At 39.2% G+C, this 16,678-nt stretch overlaps 1 protein-coding gene across 2 annotated transcripts in view; it reads left to right on the top strand.

The window, feature by feature from the left end:
* Positions 1-16,678, top strand: part of BEND5 (BEN domain containing 5) — a 706,924-nt gene that overhangs the window by 345,806 nt on the left and 344,440 nt on the right. The window lies entirely within an intron of this gene.

Raw genomic sequence — 16,678 nt, 5'->3', positions numbered from 1 at the left:
GCAGTTATCCGTTCACAGAGCTGCCTCTTCAGACCTTTACTCTGTGAATTTGAGTGCTGATATTTCTTTAAGCCTCCTGGGGTTACTGTTAGTGGTATGTCTGCAGGGTAGATATGCTATAATTCACAATGTATGTTCAAGTATCACAGAAGCATTCCATTTAACTCTCTGCAGTGGTAAACTTAGATATTTACTAAAGAACAGAGGGAGCCGATATTATCATTGCTCACTGCTGGAAAAAGAGAATGTGTTTGTCATCTTGGAAAATATATTATTAAAAAATACTACATTAAAATAAAATGTTTCTGAAAACTGCTTTCTGAGGAACATACTAGCATGGCTATTATTAAGTGCTACTTGTCCGTTTAGTACGGTGGCGATTAATCATGCCAATAATGTTCATACTAGTTTTGTTTGTTTCCTGCTAAGTGCTCAAAACAACAGAATTGGCCGTGTGGGGTGAAGGCTGGATGACTCTGCTTAGCAGACACGGGATATTGCAGTAGCTGCATGGCACACCCCGTTCTGTGTCGTCGTAGCTAAGCATTGTAGTAAGTCTGAGTTGTGGGTAAGAAATAGAAAAAAAACTGAAAGCTGATACCATGTAGCATTAATGGCAAGGATCCAAATCCAAAGCATTTGGCTTCTTCTGATCTACTCTGAGAGCATGGTGATCATGGTGCATTGGAGGATTAGAGATGAAGAAGGCTAATGTAGTCCAAGGGAGATCCCTTGAGACCTTGTATTGTCTTGTGCAAAGCTTCTGGCATATATTGCTGCCACCTCACCAAAAAGGAAACTCCAGCATAGAACACAGAGGCAGTGTGATGTTACCAAGCCTACACATATCTCAGGTTACGCCTTATGTTTTAACAGATCGCTATATAGGTGTAATATTTTGAGATCTTGGGTCTAGAGAGATAGTGTGTCATGAAGAAGTTGTACTGTAGTCCTATTACTAGGGGGAATTAGCAAGGACCACTGAATAACAATTTAGGTTTTTAAAAAAGTTTATTATAACAAGTACCAAAAGAATCAGAAGGTAAAATGCTGATGCTGCTTGAGACTCCAAAATGGGATAATCACAAAACTTAAAATGATAACAGGGCTATATACAGACTGAACAACTCCCATGTGGTCTGGGTCAACAGCTTATTTGATGCTATAAATGAGATAGATGGAGGCAGGGAGCGTTATGGTTGACGTGTGAGAGTGGAGAGTGGTACTAGGGGTCTTGTAAACTGCATGGGAGCCCTAGATGTACCAGACTGAACAAAAATGATGGGGTTTGGGCCTCGTGAGGGAAGAATAATCAGTGTCATTTGTGAAATAGAAGAGAGAGAAGTAAACAAGAGTTACAGATATGACTACAATTCCAAATGGCCCCACCCAAGCCTGTATGTCGGGGGGAGGGATAGCTCATTGCACTCAAAAACTTGAACATACAAAATTGCCTTGGTATATCCAATACTCTATGCTCTGTCTTTAAAAACTCATTTAAACATGAAAATGTAAGATTATCTCCATTTCATTAATTTGTGACTCACACATGGATAATTTTCAGGTGGCTTTCATTTCTGCTAGAGCTGTTTTATTGTGTCAAATTATAGATGCAGTTCTGCATTGCTCAGTTAATTTTTCACTGGTTAGAAAATAATATGTTAACCTTCCTAGAGTTAAATGGGATGATATGTGAGATTTACTGTATTTCTCCTTTGATTGAGGCTTGCTTTCCTCCATACCACTGCCTAGGAAACCGCCGTGCAAAATTAGATGAAAAGAAAAGCTTCAGGATGTGTTTTTGGGGAAAAGTTGCTTAAGAACAAATTCCACTATTAAAACTCTCTGAAAAGCCATTCCTATTACAGTCCTGAACATTCTGGACGCTTCTGACTAATTGAAGCATGAAAATAATATGAACTCAAAGTCATGAAGCTATAATACACCTATTAGTAAAAATGATACAGGGTAATAAAATGTGACAGAAAGTTGTTCACCACAGAAACTCATGCTCCAACTATTCTTAATAGGCCATGCTAATTATTACTACATTGATTCTGATCAAAGTACACGTCAAGGGATCCTGGCTGAGTTTTCAAACAACCACACATAATTACTCTTCATGTTTGTTGGTGAGAGCTTCATAGGCTGTTGTATTTTAAAATGAATTCTTACATATCTTCCTATTAATGACAGCCTGCGCTGAAGAAAATATAATAATGCTCAGAAGAAGAGGGCAAATAAATTAGCAGGTGGGGAAGTACATTAATCTGTTTGCGGGGTTAAATAGTAATTCTGGAGATAATGTTTACACAACTCTATGGAAGGTGGGAAGAGGGATTAGTTTTCAAGGCTAGTTGATGAGACCTTGGTCTTATGCATATTTTCTCGGACGGACATTCCACCAATATCAAGGGGATTGCAGCGTTAAGCCATTACTACTCATGTAATCATTACAGTGGTACCTCGCAAGACGAATGCCTCGGAAGACGAAAAACTCGCAAGACGAAAGAGTTTTTCATTTTCTGAGTTGCTTCGCAAGACGGATTTCCCTATGTGCTTGCTTCGCAAGACGAAAACGTCTTGCGCCTTTTTTTTTAAAACCGCCAATGCATTCCTATGGGAAACCGTCAATACACAGTGGTGCTTCGCAAGACGAAAAATTCACAAGACGAAAAAACTCGCAGAACGAATTAATTTCGTCTTGCGAGGCACCACTGTACATCTTAGTTTTCCTGTTTTTAACCAGCAATGGTCTGCTTTGCACAAACCGCTGCTGGGTAGTAGACCTGTGTTTGGACTATACCAATTCAGACTGCTGGTGAGGAGCTGAATGCTTCTTTACTGGGGGGGGGGAATAATCCCTACACTTAGAAAGTTAGGGGGGGAAATCAAGCCTTACATTCTACATTTCTTTGGGTAGTGTGTGTGTGTGTGTGTGTGTGTGTATGAGTGAGTATGAGAGCATTTTATAAAATGAGCTCCCACTTACAGTCTGAAGTGGTATTGTCCAGCTGTAGATTTACAATGGGTTCTCCCAGCTTTGTATTCTACAGTTACTACAGTACGGACGTGTTGGATTTGCACATCCAGTGCACTCAACTGCAACATTCTCTAATCTGGCACCCTCCATATGTTGTTTGACTACAGCTCCCCTCATTCCCAGCCAGCATGGCCAATGGGCAGGAGGATTATGGGAATTGTAATCCAAAACATCTTGAGGGCATCAGTTTTGGGAGGGCAGCTCATTTGGTTCTTGGCCTATGCAGGTCTCACACAGCACGAATGGCACAGTTGGAGCAGCTGGTATAATGCCATCATGGAGTTTTCTAATATCATAGAATTTCTGAGATAACAAAAGTAACTTCTGATACTGTGCCTCGTCCGATTTACCTAATTCCATGACCAGATAAAGTAGTAGCAGTGGGACATGGAGAAGTAGCCTAATAAATCCCAACAGACTACAAAAATAGCATCTCAGTAACTTAGTTCAGCAAAATACTTAAACCTGCTCTGAAATATTGATTCTGGCATTTTTATCATCCACGGGATACGAAAAGATCCTGGGCCTTTTCAAGGAAAACCTCAACCATGTAAGAGAATTCACAATAGTATTTATTTATTTATTGCGTTAATATCCTGCCTTTCCTCCACAGAGCCCAAGGCAGCGAACATGAGTCCTCCACACACACCCTCCCATTCATTCTCATAACAACCCTATGATATATGCTAGGCTGAGAGATAGCAACTGGTTCAAAGACATGGCTGAGGAACAAGATGCAGCAATCCCAGTTGTTCTTTTTCCAAGCTTGCCTCCTATCATGATCCAATATTTGTGTGTCCTTCAAATGAATCCTGGCTGCCTGCAGAAGAATATTTTCACAGTAGAAAATCAGCAGGCAGGTGTACAGAGGGGGTGGAACAGCAATACCTGGGGAGCAGAGGTTAGGCTTCTTTTTTAAAGCCATAAACGGAATGATTTATTGTGTGACAGCTTCCCAGTTTCAGGTGCAGAAATGGCCTTTTCAATCCTTGTAGCCTCTGTTCCTCATAGCTTTGCATCACTTTGTATATGTCCACCTAAACTTCTAAAACTGCTGCCAAATTATAAGTGTACTCTGTTTACACAGCAGAGAAATATCCCATGCGCAAAGAGCTGTGGGGGGGCTATTGTCAGGTTCTCCTATGCCATTGCTTGTTTGTCCCCTCATGCAGGATATTCATATAAATTCTCCTCCTAGTAGCCATTCCGTTCCGTCACAATCAATTGAGCAAAATGGAGATCCAACAGCTATGGACTCCCACCCTATTCTTCCATCTTGTTTGTGCTCTACTGCATTATCATGCTTCATTGCCTCTGTTCTTCAGACTAGCTTTGCATCTTCCAAATCATGATTCCAGAATAAGTCTTTGCTGTTTACATAAGCTCCCTTCACTGGACTCATATTCGAAACAGGAGTTTTATTTTATTTGGGGTCTGAGGCTGAAACCTGACATTATGTTGTATGAATATTCACATCTTGAAGTACTTGACCTTCATCTACTTTTGTCTATCCAGCCTAAATTATCTTTTCTCTTGTATCATCAGTCTTTCTCCAAAATAATTTGTATGCCTGGATGACTGAATGATACTTAAAATTTTGCAGCAGTTTTAAAAACTAGATGGTCATATACAGAGTGTTGCAAGCCTTGCTAACGATACAATCCAATATTTTGCTGTGGTGGGCAGACAAATTAGCTACTCCGGAAAGGCGCTTCTATGCATCCCCACAGAATATATAGGGATATTATATTTTCTCCTCAGCCCCCCCCCCCATATCTCTTGTTTTGTGACTAAATATGGGACTCTTCTTTAACCCAATTTCTAGCATAGCGACTTTCGTTGCTAGGTGTTATTTTAAAAATAGGAATTACAGCAGAGCTGCTTGTAACACTGTAAGATTGGTCTTTTTGCTTGCTTAACATTTAGTTTTGGTGCACACACACAGTATATAGGAAACCTGAATATTAAGTGTGTGCGAGCGTATTTTTTTCTGTCGGGAAATGGTTTTTCATCAAGTTAAATAAAAACCATAGAGAAGGCATTTGAAAAGCTAACACCATTACTTTTGAAATCTTTCTGCAACACCTTATTATTATTCTAGGTCACTGTGATGTTTCCATGCACCTTGGCATGTCCCTTTAATTGGATCCTTGCCTACGAAGGTCCAGCATAGTTGCATTGAAAGCTGACATTTCCAACTAACTGACCTTTTCAGGCCCAGTGATACTTCTATAATGATTATCCCTTTGCATTGTTTGGACACAATACCACATACTTCACAGCACATAAAGAATATGGTCTTTGAAAACTATTCAAAATTTCCAATCTCAAGTTAGCAAAATGAGAAAATTGGGTACAAACATTCATCAGAAGTGTTATTGTGCAGGTATCGATTTGAATGCCCTTTCATTTCTCTGGGAAAAAGTGTTGTAGTATAGAGTTCTAAATTAACTTTTGTTCTGTTTTTTTTTTCTCCCACTAACTATAAAAAGGTCAAATTCATTCATAAGCCTGAATAGATTTGCTGGATATAAGCAATAAGATAACAATCAACCTTCAAATAACCTTTAAAGAGACAGTATCTTCCTCTATGAACAATAATTGATCTACTCATTAAGCAGGAGGGAATTCTTTCAGGCTCACCTAAGCAAAAAAAAATGTATAGGAAAAGGACACTATCTAAAACAACAAGGAAATGAAGTTTTAATATCAGAAATGGTTTAATTCTGCACATGTCAGTGACGTCAAAGGCCTGTTCAGACCTTTACATATTAGAAATGAAAGCCTATATTGTTGGGTCATGGATGGAGATATTACATGTTGAGAAAATATAGAATCTCTTAGTATATAGATAGTTGTTACTGTCTACACACATCATGAAAGACCAAAGGAATGTATAAGCCCTCGACTCATTTCCTGATCTGAATATGCATCCAGGGGAAGAAATGGTATCTGAACAGGCCACTAAACAACAAAAGGTCACGGTTGTTGTGGTGCACATACTGCCTTTTCTATAGGACAACAAAATAATGAGAATCCTCTGACTATCAAGTGTTTTGGAGAAGGAAATGTGCTCATTTCTCCTTTCATTCAGGTCCATGGTGGCAGGAAGATGCTAAGATAGTGGCACATTGCCACTTTCTTTTCACACTTAATGAATGGCTAACTTTTAAAAGTGACCACTCCTTTCTTCTGATAGTACTCACCTTTGTCTAGTCAGGGTAGATCAAAACTCCTTAAGCTTTGTAGACATCAAATCAGTGATACCATGATAGGATCTCATGAAGCTTCCTTGATAGAATACGCTGTGTTCATCTACTCCAGTATTGCCTCCACTGTCAGTGACTCTTCAGGGTCGTGGGTCTCTAATGTCTTTTTACTGAAGCCTTGTAACAGCCCAAAGCCATAATTTCAGGATTTCTGTTTTAATGTTCGGCTTAACGTTTTACTGTATTTTTATCGCATTTGAATGCATTTGGATGCATTTTGCTTGCGTTTCTATTGTTAGAATTTGTGTGAACCACTTGGAGATTTTGTTATATTAAGCAGTATATGAATTATTAAAATGAATGCAGATAAGCTGGTAATGGAACAAATGAAGAACTGCATTTTGGGGGGCAAAGGCAGCTAAAGGTAGCTGAGATGGATGGATTAATGTGGGCAGCTGTGGCTCTGCTACATTATCTTTTCCAAACATACGGTATGGAAAGTTCTGATCACTGTTCTGATCACTAGGTCCATGAAAGCTACTCTTCTTACTATTTTGTATCCTTCATAAGTAAAAGGACCATTTTTAACCTCATAAAGGAATAAGATGACTAAAGGAATAAGATGACTAAAATGTTCCCGGTCCTTGATGAAGTATATTTATGCATTTGCAAGGCTCTCTAGAAAGTACTAATAATTAATATAAAAGCTTTAGTGTCCACTTATAAATTTTGCCAGGAAATTTTAAGAATTATGCTCTGTCAGCCCTTTCTTCTTTTTTTACAAAATGAATACTTAGCATTACCATATTCCATCTTCGACAAATAAGTGTGACATTTTTAATGATTCATTTAAGTTGCCGGAGGGGGGTGGGGTGGAGAGAAAATGAAACCTTTGAGGTACCAAGAGATGTAAATGTTGTTTTTCCACATTTTATGATTCCCAGATGCCTCCTCTAATTGCTTTGCTAACCCCAAGTTTATGAAGTTATTTTCCAGAGTCAAACTCATTTGTATACATGTCAGAATATAAGCTGAATTTTAAAAATAAGACCTCTGGATTAGAATTCAGGAATGATAAACAAATTCATTTTGAATGTATTTGCATGCAATTTACATGTGACAAAATGTACCAATATGCGCCTTTCACATACAGGTCCAGCATCTGTTTAACATGATGGAATAGCATGAGGGGATTTTGTGTTGCTTTATAAAATCAAATAAAATGATGAATGCTAAAATTCAATGAGTAAAAAAGACTGGTGAGGGTAGATAAGAGTGTAGGGAATCTATGAATACTAGTTGCATCATCTGCAGCTTTCAGAATAGAGATTTTTGTTCTATACCTCTCTATTGCCTTAGAATCACAAGGCACTTATTATTTATTTCCTAGAAGTAAATGATACTTCTCATGCCTCATACACTTTAAAAAATGGGCCTCTTCTTCTCTTTGAATTAATATATATGAAAAGATGAGATAATGGCTTCTGCTTGAAATAGCTCTAGAAATCTACAAACTTTGGGATGGATGGATGGATGGACAGAATTTACTCTTTGCAAAATAGGATTAAAATGCATCATGTGCTTAAAGTAGGGTTGCCATATTTCAAAAAGTGAAAATCCACACAGAGAGGTTGTTGAGGTTTTTTTTGGGGGGGGGGGGAGCTTTTTTTTTAGTTTTGCGCTAGCTTCACTTAATTTTTAAATACCACTGTGTGTATTTGAAATGTTTAGATAGTGCAGATCCAAAAGCAATTTGAGATCATTTTCTCCATACTGAAACTCTACAAGGTCCAAATGTAAATTGATGGTGCTTTAAGAAATAAAGAATTATAAAGAATTAATAATCACAAGTGACAGTGGGGATTTGGATACAGATTTTGTAGGTCCATAGAATTTATATGCCTAGAAACTAGTCTGCTAAAGCAGACTTTGCATAAACGAAGTTTAAAAATAATTATTTCCTGTTCCCCCCCACCAAATATGTCTCTTGCTCAATTCAGGTCTGGTGACATAGGTACAGCTACATAGTTTTCTTCAAAGCTGTATTTAACCAGTTGATTGGTCACATAATATCAGTAAGTTACCAGGTTGTGAAGAGAATCACAGGTTCTGACCCCAAAGGCTGAGGCAGTTTATGCTTCATGTTTCATTCAGTGCCACACCAACACGGTTTGAAGCCTGCATAGTGCGTTCCCCTCCTGCTAGGGCCATCACTTTAAAATAATAATAATAATTAGTGATTATTTTATTATTTTTTCAATTTTTTTTTGTTCTGTTAAGATTCCATATCAACAAAATATGAACAAAAATGATACAATAAAGAAAAATATATGAAATAAAGAAAAGAGATCTTTCTTTTTAAAAAGGTTTATAAGAATAGACAAAAAATCAGAAAACATTCCTTGACCGATTCCTAACCTCTCCTTCCATGGTTCTGTTTATCCCCTCTTTTCCCCATGTTTTCTTAGTTCACCCTATCACAACAACTTTTATGTACTTTATTATTTCTTACTCTGCTGAAAATCTTGACATCCTGCTAGGTAAATTATTTGCTTATAGTACTTCTCCATATATTCCATAAACAATATCCAGTCATCTTTATATCTTTCGTCATTTTGGTTTCTTCTTCTAGTAGTCATCCCTGCTAGGTCCACATATTCTAACAGTTTAATATGCCATTCTTCTTTTGTTGGTACTTTAGCGGTTTTCCATTTGGGGGCTAATAGTACACTGGCAGCTGTTGTTGTGTATAGGAACAAATTTCTCTCTCTATTTTTTGAGACTTCTGTTGTTATTAATTCCAGGAGCAATGCTGGAATTAGTTAAGTATAAAATCATTTTCCAATAATTTTTGATTATGCCACATGACCGCCACATGCAGGAGAAGGTTCCTTCTGCTATTTTAAAACGTGTAGTATGCTGTAAATCTTATATTTACTCTCCAAAGTTGCTCCCATAATAAAAAATCAATATTGTGTCCAATGTCTCTAGCCCAATTTATCACTGAAGACTTTACTGTTTCCTCCGTTGCCTCCTGCTCAAGTAATAAGTTGCATATTGTTGATAATTTTTTGACCTTGCATACTAACAACTCCTTTTCAAACTGAGTTTTTTTCAGTTTGCTACTTGTTTGTTCATTTGAAGATAATTCCTACTTGGACTAGGTAATCTCAATCTGCACCTCTCTGCTGAAATGAACAAAGGCTATGCTGGTCCAGTGTTTATTGGATGAGGCTGTAATCCTCTCATTCTATTCTTTGTCTTAAGGACCTGATTGGACAAACTGCTCTGAAGACCACAGGTATATCCAGGAAGAGCAAATTTTTGGTCTAATTTAAATGTCCCCCTAAACTGGTAGTAACAAAACCAGTCTGTCACTTGGTATTTTATCTTTTCATACTCTTTCTATTTACATTCCTCCCCAGTGATGTTTAGAAGCTCTTTGTATGTACTCCAGGTTGTCTCTATGTTGTTGTTTTTTCATGCCAGGGCTTCTGTTGGTGATAGCCACATTAGTGTTTTTCTTTACAGTAGTTTTTTATATTTTCCCCATACCCTATAAAGATCCCCCCCCCCCCCGATTATATGGTTTGAAAAGCTCTCATATACCCTTGCCTTTCTGTAGCACAGGCATGCATGCCATCCAAATTTTAAATCATGCCCTTCCTGGTCTAACAGATGGCTGTTCTTTAGTAAAATCCAGTCTTTCAACCAACGTAAGCATGATGCTTCAAAATATAATTGTACGTCAGGGAGAACAGAACGAACCCTCTCTTGGGTATCATTCATAATTTTATGTTTTATCCTGGGTTTTCTCCCCCGCCAAATAAACTTAAAAAGATATTTCTGCAATGCTGCTTTTGATGGATAGGAAAGCTAGTGATGTGAGCCTGTCATGGTAGACTGCAAGTGTGTTTTGATGAGCTTCAGTTTTGAAAAGATAGGCTCACCAATGGCAACTGTCACTTGAAGTATCAGGGGAATTTGTAGCGCTATCCAGACATTTTGGAAGCCACATGGATGTACTGCAGGGTGTCTTGTGCTGAGCCTTTTCCATGAGCTAAAATGTGAAAGAGGTGGCTGCACTGAACACAAAGATCTGTACGACCAATGTCAGAGTGGTGGCCATCGGTGATGGCTATGGATAGATCAATACCTTGGGTGTTAAGCATCTGTTGTGGAAGGTTTTCAAGGCTGTATGAAAATCCTCATATATTCCTGTGAGATTCAAGCTGCTCAAATAACACTGCTACACTGTTAGTCTGTAATCCAATGTTATTTACTTGGAAACAAGTCTATATAATATTTCCTCCCAATTAAATTTGGGGTAGGGTTGTTAGACTTCAATCTACAATCACTTGCTGTAGAAAAGCCTAATAGATCAGTAAGGCGATGCTAAAATAAGTTGGCTGTGAATTTCTGCTGTATTTAAGTTAATTTTAAACAATACTATTTTGCATAAAATAAAGTTATGCCCTTTGTCAGGAACACTTATTGTTCTAGCTCCATAACATTCACACATTTAGGGTAAATGAACCACCTTGAGATCTTTGGCCTTCTGGAGTGTGTCAGATTAGTTCATGCTTATTGAACAGTGTCTTTGGCTCTTGTGAATTGCAGTAATACCATTGGATGTAGTCCATTTATAACAACACAAGTGAGACTGCAATTTACATTAAAAGCATAAGAAGTAAAGGTAAAAGTCAATTATATTTAGAGATGGGATAAAATTACTATATATGTACGGAATCCAGAGTTGATTATCTATCTTTGGGGTAACTTGTTACAAAAGACATTTTCCATAAAATATTTAGCCGGCGGGCCCTCAATTTCTGTTGCAATTGGCTTTCCTTCGTAGCATATATGCCTACATATATAATTGCTCTTGCCTGGCAACAAATGCTACTTCCAGTTAGCTGTTTTTAGATACTTGGGTTATAGTCTTATACACACTATATAGTCCCATACACATTTAGTTGAGAAGAAGCTTTTAGGCCATAGTGGGACAAAAGTCTGAGCAGGCTCAAGGTGAAGTGTGTAGATAACCAAAATAAATTGTTCCCAATTAAGCACAAGAGTGTCTTAGAAAGTTCTGCGCCTCTCAAAATGCAAAAACATTCATATGGTTTTCTCTGGAAGCAATTTGTTGCCAGACCCATTATACCTCACTTTAGAAACTTCTTCCTAGTTTCCTTTCTATCTTTACTTCTTCCAAATAATATTGCTGTAACTAGAGTTAGTGACACTGCCTAGTTCCAGGTATGAGGCCAAGGCATTTAAGCACCTTTGAGATTGAATGCTAAGGCTTGAACCTGAAACATTTGAAATAGAAGGGAAATACTGCATATCCTTACCTGGTGTTAAATGAACTTTGCTCACCTGTCACCACAATGGATGAGTTTAGAGCAAATGATCCCACTTGCCCACGATGTCCAACCTTGGTGATCTCCCTCCCTCTGTAGCTCTCCTGTGCCCCTGAAACAGGAAAACGTTCATTGCTACAAGCAAGTGAAAACGTGGGTCTAAATCATGGTTTGTTTGTTAGTTTGTTACATTTCTATCCTACCTTTCTCCAGGGAGCTCAAGGTGATGTGCATAGTTCTCTGTCTCCCCATTTTATCCTCAAAACAACCCTGTGAAATAGGTTAGGCTAAGATAGTGACTGGTCAGCCAGCGGGCTTCATGGTTGAGCAGGGACTAGAATCCCCATCTCCCACATCTTAGTCCAACACTCTAACCACTACAACACACTGGCTCACACTGTGTTAGAGGAAAGGAGCTGCGATGAGAGGGTGTATAATGAGTAATGCCAAATTTACAAGTTTATACATCTTATCATTCCCTGTTTCTGGTTGTTGTTGTTTTAAACACAAATCCTGATCAGAATGAAGTTCATTTATCCCTCTAACAAGACAAGAAGCCATTATTAAGCTCCGTATTATTTTAGATATAAGCTGTTTGAGTGCCTTTAGTCTTACTTGATGAGAAAAGTGACATCTTGAGGAAATATACAACAAATTAAAAACAAAAGTCTTATTAGTCTTGGCAGTTACCTATGTAGCACAATTGATTTAGAATCCCCTGGATGGGCAGCATTCTCCTCAAGCAGCTAACTTGACAAAGGGAATGTTTGTTTTTGTTTTTTTTTTAAGAATTAATGTTTGGATTTCTTTGGTGGTAATAGCATTTTGCTCTTGAATGCAAAACAATTAAATCAAGACACTCTCGCTACACTGAGATTTAAAGTGCTTCACTCAGGCTGCAATCCTCAGTGCTACAAAGTCACTGGCCAAAATCCAACACAGAGTTAAGTGTGTTTAAGCCCTTTAAAATGAGAAGCAAACCACACATTACATTAAATGTGTATTCATCACATTTGCATGTTTATGCATTTTTAGTAGCAGCCAAGGGAGCGCAGTAGCAGTTCCCCTCCTGGGCCAATAACAGATTTAGAGGTAGTGATTTTTGCTGCAGTTGTGATATGGAAGAAGTGGGTTAAACTACCCTCTACCTGTTCTAGAGTACTGATTCTATCTGAAACCTCCACAGCTGCTATTTTAAAATACACACACTCACCTGAATGTGAATGTGGTTTTACCATAATATGTGGTTTGACATTAAATGGACTTAAATATGCTGGATTGTGGCCAAGGTGTTACTTACATCTTGGTTTTAATCCAGCAGCCTGCATACATTTTCCTCTAGGTATGTATGATACAATTATTGGGCTTGCATCTGGGAAGCACACTTGTGGAGATACCATTTGTATGAACTGCAGCTGTAAATAATTCACACAACTGTCATAGCGGCTGCATGGACAGCCCCCATTTGCAGGTTCATAAAAACTTGCCTCCATATTAATAGGCTCATCCGTCAAAGCCTATAAATATACAAAGCAACTCTATGCATATCTTGAAGTAAAATGAATTACAGACAATGCTGTGTAGCTAGAAATGCTAAGAGTCACACTCTCTCCTTAAGAGTTGGTGAATTGCATGCACTTGTGTATACCACCCTGATTTTACAATCCGTACATTTCAGAATCCATGAGGTAAAACTCTCCCATTAAAAATATATCTGATGATGGGATGTGTCAGCACAATGTTACAAGCCAGGGTGTCAGGTTGTTCTGGTATCACAATGTATACTTTTCATTGTAGTACCATACTATGTTGCTACATCTGTATTTAAAGCAGCCACCACCGTATCACAATCAGGATCTAATTAGACAGAGGTGGGATGAGTCAGCTGCTAGGCACAATCTCAAGATGATTTCTGCCACTAAAGGTTACATCACTTCTGCATCATTGTACGCCATTAAGTCTGGTACAGAATTGTAAGCCTGAGAGTGACCCTTGCTAGAGCCTTCCCTCAAAGCAAAGAATGAGTGGGAACAACTTTTTAAAATCCTTGTTTTTCTGAACACTTGAGTATAATGAACAAAAACTGGGTTCCTCTCTCTTCCCCCATTTGTTGTGGAAAATATGGTATGCATATATACCCATGAGCTGTTGTTTTTCACCTCTGCTGTTGTGCATAGCCTGGGAGTAATTTTGGACTCACAGCTGTCCATGGAGGCACTGGTCAATTCTGTGTCCAGAGTGGCTGTCTACCAGCTCCATCTGGTATGCAGGCTGAGACCCTACCTGCCCACAGACTGTCTTGCCAGTGTGGTGCATGCTGTAGTTATCTCCCAGTTGGACTACTGCAACACGCTCTACGTGGGGCTACCTTTGAAGGTGACCCGGAAACTACAACTAATCCAGAATGTGGCAGCTAGACTGGTGACTGGGAGCTGCCGCTGACACCACATAATACTGGTCTTGAAAGACCTACATTGGCTCCCAGTATGTTTCCAAGCACAATTCAAAGTGTTGGTGCTGACCTTTAAAGGCCTAAACAGCCTCGGCCCAGTATACCTAAAGGCTCATCTCCACCCCCATCATTCAACCCAGACACTGAGGTCCAGCACTGAGGGTCTTCTGGCAGTTTCCTCACTGCGAGAAGCGAAGTTACAGGGAACCAGGCAGACGGCCTTGTTGGTAGTGGCGCCAGCCCTGTGGAATGCCCTCCCATCAGATGTCAAAGAAATAAACAACTATATGACATTTAGAAGACATCTGAAGGCAGCCCTGTTTAGGGAAGTTTTTAATGACGGATGTTTTAATGTATTTTTAATCTTTTGTTGGAAGCCGCCCAGAGTGGCTGGGGAAACCCAGCCAGATGGGCAGGGTAGAAATATATTGTTGTTGTTGTTTGGCTGAACAGTGTAAGAGATTCACAGTTCCATGTCTGAAGAAGTTGATCAACTATAACTTGCAGCTGAGTAGGCACAACTCTCAAATTTTAACCTTAAGGCTCTGCATCTTGATGAAGAAAGCAAAATGTCAGCCCATTAGTCATACTTGGAGTGCCATTTCCCTACTTTATGTGTACAAAGCATGGTTTACTTTCATCTCAAAGAGTGGAACTTGAGGTCTGCAGCTCTTTAGAAATCTCTTATTTTGGCACACTGAAGGTATCTAGTTACATAGAGGGCAGGTGTGGCCCTGGGGCAGTTCATCGCATCAACCTGACAGTGTGTCTCAACTCTCATTTGGGCAAAATGAACAAGTAGGTAATTTAATCTCATCAATGGCATTTCACAGATCAAGTAACAATTGTAGCAGTTCAGTTTGCAAAGCAAAAAGAAATGAAATATTGCACATAGTTGATAACAATGGCCCTATTTTAAGCTTCTAGAGGACAATGGTGTGCTTAAGCCTTACTTGCATTTGACCTGTGGGTAAAAGAAAGTGCAATGCCCATTTTCTTCTCATGCTGGTGTGTTGAGTTAGTGTACCTATGTGAAATCAAATTATTAATTCATAAGCATCAAAGGAACTATTTATATAACAGAGGCAAACATCAAAGTGAGATGCTCTAAGGGCAACTTGTGTGCATCCACTCAGCCTTTCATTCTCTTCACAAATGCACTTGATAGAGCTGAATTCCTCACACTTGTGTAAGGGTCAAGAGACACTGTATCTAGAAGGCAAACAGACTAACCTCAGCAAAGCAAAACTGACCCAGACAAAACAGGCAGCTCTGCCAAGAACCTTTAGACTCAGACCTCAAAATGCCTCTGCTGGAAAACAGGAAGGGGAAAGCTTTGCATCTGTCTAGTTCAGTTGCCAAATGCACCTCAAGAGCAAGAGAGGAAAACAATGAGAAGGGATGCCAAGGGTGGAGGAGATATTTCTGCCATAGAAAGATACTGGCATATCTGCATCTTTGAAAACAGGAGGATTGCTTATGAAAGTTCTGGACTGCAGAGAAGGAGTCCTTGGATGAGCATCAGTTTTTACAACTTGCCAGACATTGATTCAAAGTGACTGGAGCTACAAGAGATGCAGAGGTAAGCTCTGCCCTTGCCAGCTCATCAAATGGAGTCAAGTCAAATTTGCAGTAGAGCCAGTGAGGGTCCAAGTTTCATAACAATGTGGCAAGGCTCATCACTTGGGATCGACGGCTGCCATTTAAACAGGTGGCAAATGGAGTAATCAGAATCCACAGAGCCATCTAAATTGGAAGCCAAAGAGTTTTGGGGTGATTATGACATGGGGAAAGATGTGTGGACAATCAAAAGGTGGGAGAGAGCATAAAAATTTGAAATGATTGGGGATTTGGCTCATATAATAGGCACGTTATATTTAGAGGAATCTCCTTGTGAAAAATCAGTGTGATTTTAAGTTACCGTACCTACAACTGAGATGTTATGGATATAACTTCTTTGAGGCATGTGACATGGTGTATAATTGAGCTTCAACAATAAGTGACAATTTAGAAGGTGCATCTAAAACAAAGAGTCAGTGGCATTTCTGTGACAGGAGTTGGCCCATAACTTGAAACTGAATCCTGATTGGACAAAGGTTTTAGTTTTCTGAAGTCTTGGGCCCAAGAGATGGTAGAAGCTACCTATTCTGGAAGGGGCTACACTTCCCTGGAAGGAGCAGGTCTGTAACTCAGGGGGTGTTCCCAGATCCAGCATTGCCACTGAATGCTCTGGAGACCTTGTGGCTAGGAGTGACACTTCTAGTTCCAGCTGGTTTGCCAGCTATGGACACTTTTGGAAAGAGATTACTTGGCCACAGTATTCCATGTGCTGGTAACTACCATGTGCTGGTTTACTGCAATATGCCATACAGAGACTGCCCTAGAAGCACAACTTGGAAGCTTCAATGGTCCAAAACTGAGCAGTCCTATTATGGGCTGTAGTTTCATTTAGAATGCATGTAACCCCTGTTTTGAACCAGCTGCATTGGACCCAATTCAAGGTGCTCACATTAGTGTTTAAAGTCCTGAATTACTTAGGCTCCAAATACATGAAGGACTCCCTCTGCCTCTACAGACCCTCAGTGTTGAGATCAGCAAAAGGGCCCCCCTT

The sequence above is a fragment of the Podarcis tiliguerta genome, assembly GCF_965153285.1.
Source record: "Podarcis tiliguerta genome assembly, chromosome: 6".
Taxonomy (NCBI): Eukaryota; Metazoa; Chordata; class Lepidosauria; order Squamata; family Lacertidae; genus Podarcis; species Podarcis tiliguerta.
Note: the sequence above shows the minus strand (reverse complement) of the source record. Positions and strands in the feature narration are given on the sequence as shown.